The sequence below is a fragment of the Sinocyclocheilus anshuiensis genome, unplaced genomic scaffold (assembly GCF_001515605.1).
Source record: "Sinocyclocheilus anshuiensis isolate Anshui unplaced genomic scaffold, SAMN03320099.WGS_v1.1 scaffold335, whole genome shotgun sequence".
NCBI lineage: Eukaryota > Metazoa > Chordata > Actinopteri > Cypriniformes > Cyprinidae > Sinocyclocheilus > Sinocyclocheilus anshuiensis.
Genome location: NW_015548239.1, coordinates 68,827 through 69,140, shown reverse-complemented (window position 1 = coordinate 69,140; position 314 = coordinate 68,827). Strand labels below are relative to the sequence as shown.

The following is a 314-nucleotide window of genomic DNA, read 5'->3' as shown; positions in this document are numbered from 1 at the left end:
CGCTCATCCCTTGCATACCTGCTCCTTCCCTCTTCCTCTGGATATGTATACATATATGATGTGTTTATATATGTATATGCGCATTCTCAGCTTTTCGTTTAAAAAAAAATATATATAATTTTTTGTGGCGTGCACAACTGGATTTTCTCAGGCTGATTTTCTCACGGGGGAGAATACTCCTCTTTTTTTTTTGGTTTTGGTTTTTAAGCGGCTGCAACATCCCAGCACCTGATTTTCCCTTCCTGCATGCGTGAAAACCTTCCTACCTGCCTACCTCTCCCCTAAACCCCCTCCCCCCCCCCCCCAGAAACACT

General features: G+C 43.9%; 1 protein-coding gene across 1 annotated transcript in view; it reads right to left on the bottom strand.

The window, feature by feature from the left end:
• Nucleotides 1-314, bottom strand: part of LOC107654834 (mitochondrial peptide methionine sulfoxide reductase-like) — a 46,784-nt gene that overhangs the window by 44,326 nt on the left and 2,144 nt on the right. The window lies entirely within an intron of this gene.